Source organism: Agelaius phoeniceus, chromosome 13 (assembly GCF_051311805.1).
Source record: "Agelaius phoeniceus isolate bAgePho1 chromosome 13, bAgePho1.hap1, whole genome shotgun sequence".
Classification (NCBI taxonomy): Eukaryota; Metazoa; Chordata; class Aves; order Passeriformes; family Icteridae; genus Agelaius; species Agelaius phoeniceus.
This window is the reverse complement of record NC_135277.1, coordinates 5,437,520-5,443,519: the sequence shown is the minus strand read 5'-3', so window position 1 is coordinate 5,443,519 and position 6,000 is coordinate 5,437,520. Positions and strand designations below refer to the sequence as shown.

The following is a 6,000-nucleotide window of genomic DNA, read 5'->3' as shown; positions in this document are numbered from 1 at the left end:
ACTCCAGACCACACAGGGGCCAGTCTAGCCCCCAGCAGTTTTAAATGAAAGATGAGTAATTTTAAGGGTATTTTGTGGATTTATAAGGAGGAAGTAAGGAGTATACACAAAGGGAAAAAATAACAGTCTATGGCAAAAATATTAAAAATAACTAAAAACCCACTGAAAATTAGAACCCCCCCTCAGCTTTCCCTCTCCAGCTGTGGATATTGTCATTATAATACTGCTCAGAAATGGGGTCTCTTTGGGCTGGGAGTGAAAGTGAAACACAGATACTCTGAGTGTAATAGAAAAGCAATGAGGAAAGCAGCACACCCAGAAATCAGGTGAGCAGAGAGGGTTTCAGCTGAGACCATCCTCTGAATATCTCAACCACAGAGTAGAGCTAAGGCTGGATTCAGAACTGGCTCAACATCCTGGTCTCCCTGTGGAAGGAAATATGGCTACAGCAGCCTCTATTTATTGGGATGGCATTGGGGGATGCTGGAAATTAATTGGCTCCTCGGAAATGAAGAATAAAAGTAACCTTGGGTCTCTCTGCTAAAAAGAAAAGGAGAGAATCACCAAACCAAGCAACATATAAATAATAGGAGATCCAATAATGACTTAAAAAAAAGTATTTAAATGCAATCAGGCAGAGTGGAGGAAAGAATAATGAGATGTGTACAGTAGACACAATGTAGATTACAATTTATAACAGGATACAGGATGGAGCCAGCACTTGATTAGGGGACCATGTTACAAATTTTTCAGCATATGTCCTCTGTTTTTCTTTGCCTTGGCATAGAAGGCTGGGCACTGCTGGTAAGTAAATCAGATCATCAGAAAATGCCCATGTTGATGGGAATTGCAGGATCCAAGGAAATTAACTTGACTTGTATTTTAGACAATTCTGCCATATCCATTCCTTGCCCAGAGCTGTCAACTGAGAAAGAGTTGTGCCTGCTTACAGCTTTAATCAGAGATAAAAATTACCCCTAGTTCATGAATATGTTTATCATGGAGATAAGTCAATGGCAGAGAATAGATTCTCAGCACACAGCTCTGCGTGTCTTGCACTAAAACATGTCATATACTGATGTGTTTTGCTCTACAAATAGCACCCTCACACTCCACTCATGGTCCAGACACAGACAGAGCCTGGGCAGGGAAAAGTCCTCCAGAAGGAAGCACAAGGAGCTTTTGCTGATGAGCTTGGAGGGCCTTAAAGCTCCTTGGGTGTCTGCTTGCTGTGGCTTGGCCACCATCTGTGAACCCTTCACCTGACTGCCAGGGGAGAGGTGAAGAGGGAAATCATCATTTGGTCGGATCACAAAGGCTGTTGGGGCTCCTTTGATCATCATCCTCTGTGTCTTGAGGCTCCGTCTCCCTCCTGGATGTGCTCCCAGCTGCTGTTGTCTGGACCCAACACTTCAGGCATGGCTCTTGACCATTAAAACCAGTAAGTCAAGCTCTGTGGCGGGGTGGGGGGAAGATGTGATGTGCTATTTCTTGTGGGTGGTCAGGCTATGATAAAAGAAACCTTTATTCATTAATAGAGTAATTTTTTTCCACTTTTAAATGTCTTTTTTCTCCCCAGCCTGGTAACATCACATCCCTCAGAGTACCCTAAATTAAAGAAAGTACTACCAGAATAACAACAAAAGCAGGAATGGGAATGACACAGCAGCAAACCAGAAAGCAAATGGCTGACAAGGGATATTTATATGTTGTATGGTGTTATTTTGGCTGCTCTGTTTGTCCAAATTGCCCTACAAAACAGAAAGAGCAAAAGCAGCTAAATGAAGGCTCCTTGAAGTTGGGGTTTTGCTGGATCCTGACGTGTGTGTGCACTGGGTGTGGGTGTATTTGTGAGTGTACATTGGGGAAGAAGGAAGATTGTTATTGTGATCTCTTTCTAGACAGGCATAAACACCCCTGTTTATTTCCAGCATGCCATCTAAATTCAAAATTAGCATAAGCTGGTGGTGTTAATTGATTTATATGCATGCAGGCAGTGGTTTATCAAAGGTAGAGGGACATAAGGTCACTCCCCTAAGGGCCTCCTGGGAACAAGTATCCATCTGAGATAATATTGAGATTGGCATAGTTGGGAATATAACTGTGTCCAAGTATGAAGAAACTGAGTTCTTTGTCATTAGCAGCAAAATAATTTTCCTATTAATATTATAATTCTCCTTTTAATAAAGGCTGCTCTCATTGAGGTCTAGGAAAGTGCCCTCCAGGTCTGCTCTGAAGTGGCCCAGGCTGCAGCTGCAAGGCTGGCTGCCTTCCCAGAGAAGGGAAAAGTCCTGTCCAATTTGCCATCTGAGCCAGGCTCTCGGAATTTTGTTCCTTTCAGGTCAGTGTACCTCAGCCATTGTGGAAATGCCAGAATGTTTTCTCAGAGGAGGTCAGCAACGACACAGAGGCAGCAGGGACCAACAGGGACTTCTTTACTTTCTGAGGAAATTTCATTAAAATATTTTCCCTGAGCTGTACCAAGAGCAAAGCCAGAAAAGGGCCTTGACTTACAAGTGTAAAAGGAGGAAAAATACATCCCCTCTTGCAGTGCTGGCCCCTCAGAAGGGAGGAAAGTAGAGGAGAGAGTCTGAAAATGCTGTGTCCAAAATGTCTGCTATTGCTATTGTTCTTCACTATCTATTAAAAAAAACCTTTGTTTTTTTCATGAAAATGGGTTAATCTGAACTGAACTTTCCTTTTTCCTTTCTCTCTCTCTGTTTGTTTGTTTGTTTGCTTGCCCCTCACCTTTTCCTGGGTCAATCTGGGGAATTCAGATGTGAAATCCATCTAAAAAAAGCATCCTTCACTTGTAAGCAAACCTCCCCTGCCTGGCAAATTGGGAATTTTGCCCTCTCTAGTGGGAGCTGTAGTATCTGATTGCTCTCTGACTAAGTAGGAGCTCAACAAGGCCACCTTTACACGGAACAATCCCATATATCAGAGGCCACCCCTTTGAATTCAATGGCTTTTCTGGTGCTAAGAGAGGGTATTGGAAACTTAGTCTGAAATCACACCTTTCATGTAATAAGCAGCAATGAATGGAAAAGAAAAGGAAACAGAAGGCTTATAGGATTTAAGGAGTTTCTTTTGAAGAAAGAATCCACCCTGCTGCTGATGGCTCATGTGGGTGTTGAGATGTGCAAATAAAGCAGGGTATAAAGCTGTTAGCAATGGTTCACAGCAACAGACCAGCTCCTGTCAAGGAGAAGCAGGTTAGGTAAACTTTTCAGGTGTTTGGAGGTGAATCTTTTCATTTGTGCGCAGCCCTTGTTTGACCCAACCATTTCACATCATTACCAATTGCTTTGTTCGTACATATCCAACTTCCTCCTGGCGCTTTATTGGTTTCTGCTCCTGCTGACCTCTTCCAGCAGTTTAGTTTCTAACATCCTGAATGCTTCATCACGACTGTTCAGCACACCTCACCGAGGGCTGAGATTAAAAGTTGAAAAAAGAGAAAGAGTGAACACAACAGGAGAGGAAACAGAAGAGCTTTTGGCAGCAGCCTGGTGACACCCTGGGGGGAGTCAAATGGGATGAGTAACCACCCGAAATAATGGCAGAGGGGAAAAAAAAGAGAGAAGAAACTCAAACAGCAGGGCCTGAGTGAGAGAATTAGTAGGAACATCAAGCTGAGAAGGCCAGGGGAGGGGAGGAAGGCAAAGTCTATCTCTCCATCTCAGCTCTCTGTTCCAAAGAGAGACACTGAGCCCTGTTAAAATAGAAAATGGGACCATTTAGTTTACAACACTAGGCACAGATATCTTGTATTCAGTGTCTGCTGCACTCCTGGACTGAAAGTCTGCTTGGCTCTAAGGTATAAGAGAAGTCCTGGGGAATTCTGAAATGAGGACAGAAAGGGGAGAAGGTGGGAATTATTTTTTTTTTGAACAGGGGAAGAGCAGATAGTGTCAGACCCACCTGCAGTGGCTGCAGGGCACTGGTGCAGCACAGCCAACACAGCACCAGCAATATCCTCCCTCCATAGGTGCTACAGAGCTGCATTTGTGTGCCCTCCCTGAGCACAAGGATGCAGGGACACAGGGAAAGGCTGAGAGCACATCAGCCTGGCCAGGGCTCACTCTGGATGAGCCCAGGACCTTCTGCCTCCTCTACCCTGGCAAATCTCAGTGGGGTTGTGTTTAGGCTGATCAGTACTTGGTGAAGGATAAACATTTCATTTATCACAGGGAGGATGAGATTTGGGAGCCTGGCTCCTTCTGGATAGAGTGACAATGGAAACATTCAGTACTCATGCCAGGAAACATCATAAGATTTATTTAGTGTCAATAAAAGAAAAAAATATTTTGACAAAACCAGAATATTTTACTTGGGTTAATTTTTTTTTTAATAATTCTCTATTATATGATAGAAAATTAAAATGTAAAGCCAAATATTGTTGTGTCCCCCTCAAAAAGTTGGCATGGGTTCTTTAGCACAGTCAAGATCTTTCTTCTAGTTTTCTTCCAAAAAGAAGCAGTGTCAAAATGAGTTTGAAGTTATGAAATGTTTCAGTGTTGATGGAAGCACCTAACTGATAGCCAGGGTTATGTGTGGCTATCTCTGCTGTTAACATTACAAAGAGCCTGACCCCCAGGTGCTCTCCGAGGTTTTCAACTCAATTTGCAAATTCGGGCTTTTCTTTAGGTTTACAGTACCACGAAGCAACATAAAGTTCAGTGATGATTGGATTAGGTTTTGACAAATATGAGAAAAAACGTTGAGATGTAATGTTAAAGCAGAAGGAACTCCAGGAAAGAGCAACTGGAGGTCTATTTTCTATTTTGTGAACATACTGAATATGTGGCTACAGCTGCAGCAGATTCACACTGCATAAAGTCTCTAACAAAAGACATTATGTAAACTTTGCATTTGAATAAGAAAAAGAGTATTTGACCTGCATTCTTTTCTCATTAAGTATATTTTTTCTGTGCACATTCTGGTTCTTTTTTTTTTTTTTAATGCTAATGAAGAATTAAATTGTTACATCTTCAGACTAATGACTCTCATGAAGATTATTTTAACAATTCCTTCCGAGCATTTTCAAGTCCTGTTTCATGCTTAGGAGGCACAGAGAGTTTAAGTTTCCATGTCTGCCTTTGGTATTTCTACCAAGTGCAGATTTGTGACATGTGCTGCCATGTCCCAGGGTACATAAAGCTTCACTTTGGTGTCCTTGACATCTTTGGTCCTTTTTGTGGCTATCTCATAATTCATGCAAGTGATGCCATACAACTGTAAGTTTTTCATGAGGTCATAAAACTGATTTATAGAGGTTTTCCCATAATCTCCAAGCAAATTAAAGAAGGTTGATGGAGCTATGCAACTCACTGTTTCCTCAACAATGGTCTCATTCAGAAATGACACTGAACAAGATTGAGGTATTAAGATATCAAGAATGTCCTTAAGAAGCCTTGTCTGTCTGCAAAAAAAATGTGATGCCTACAAACCAAGAAAGGCTGTTTCTTCTCTACTCTTAGTTGATTTTACCCATGACATCTACCTTAAGATTAGCCAGATAGTTTCTTCACTTTCTGCTTTCAAATGGAAAAGTCTGATTAATGCAATGCAGATCAGCATTTACAGAAATAATCTGAGGTTAATCTCCTTTCCCTTTTGAGATATTTGAAGTTTTAGATTATCCCTTTTACAAGCAGTGTTTTATTTTGCTTTTCAGCTTTTAAAATAATTTTATAATAAGGGAAATATTCCAATAAAGAAAAATTCTAATTCCAAAAATTCCAATAAAGGAAACGATATTTATATATATTTATATATATATTTACCTGTATATATTTGCATATATATATATATATAATTCTATATACATATATATATATATTTAAAAACCAGATATATCAAAGTATATATTTGTATATCTAAAACTGTGGGGGTTTCACATATATAGATATTAAACTATTTAAAATGCACATATATAAAAACTAAACACAAACCTCAAACTCTATTTGGAAACTGTTAAAAGTGGACATTTCAGAA

At 40.6% G+C, this 6,000-nt stretch overlaps 1 long non-coding RNA gene across 7 annotated transcripts in view; it reads left to right on the top strand.

Moving 5' to 3' along the window:
• The first annotated feature begins 340 nt into the window (after window positions 1-340).
• The window catches only part of LOC143695160 (uncharacterized), a 53,310-nt gene continuing 47,650 nt past the window's right edge, over window positions 341-6,000 (top strand). For all 7 annotated transcript variants that reach the window (XR_013184126.1, XR_013184130.1, XR_013184132.1 and 4 more), the window contains exon 1: window positions 341-1,441. This is a non-coding gene — a long non-coding RNA (uncharacterized LOC143695160). The remainder of the gene's footprint in view (window positions 1,442-6,000) is intronic.